The sequence below is a fragment of the Morone saxatilis genome, unplaced genomic scaffold (assembly GCF_004916995.1).
Source record: "Morone saxatilis isolate NCDOM2014 unplaced genomic scaffold, NCSU_SB_2.0 Contig21, whole genome shotgun sequence".
Taxonomy (NCBI): domain Eukaryota; kingdom Metazoa; phylum Chordata; class Actinopteri; family Moronidae; genus Morone; species Morone saxatilis.
The window spans coordinates 19,510,868-19,511,432 of NW_023339774.1; positions in this window are offsets into that span (position 1 = coordinate 19,510,868).

A 565-nucleotide genomic window follows, 5' to 3' on the forward strand; every position below is an offset into this window, starting at 1 on the left:
GTGATATTGTGCTAAAATAAGGTAGGCTAAAGCTGCTAGCCTAAAGTTAGCATCTTTACCAAATAATCTATGAAGTCTATTTTACTCTAAATTAGACTATACTTTACTACATGAACATCATGCTATATGGAAGAAGACTTGAAACTAGAAAATGAGACCATAAACTCATCAGAAACTGTTTACTGAGCTCATAAATCAACTGAGAAGTCGGCTCATTTCTCCATAAGACTCGATACTATCAGACTTCTTTTGTTGCAGCCAGTGTTGCTGCCCCCTGCTGGAATGAATGAGAATGCAGGTTTAAGACACTCATGTCCTCCAGAGGACGAATCCTACTGACATTAATGATCCTCTGACTTTTCCTCTAGGTCTAACTGGCTTTGTGGTTTCGGATTATCAGATTGATTGCCATGAAATTTCTTGTATTCATGTTCCCTTCAGGATGAATTCTAATAACTTTATTAATCTTTAATGTTTCATGTTGCACCACCATTAGACCAACATTATAATTCTTTTGGTTTATGACAAAATACCTGCTAAACAAACAGCATTCACATCAGCCTGA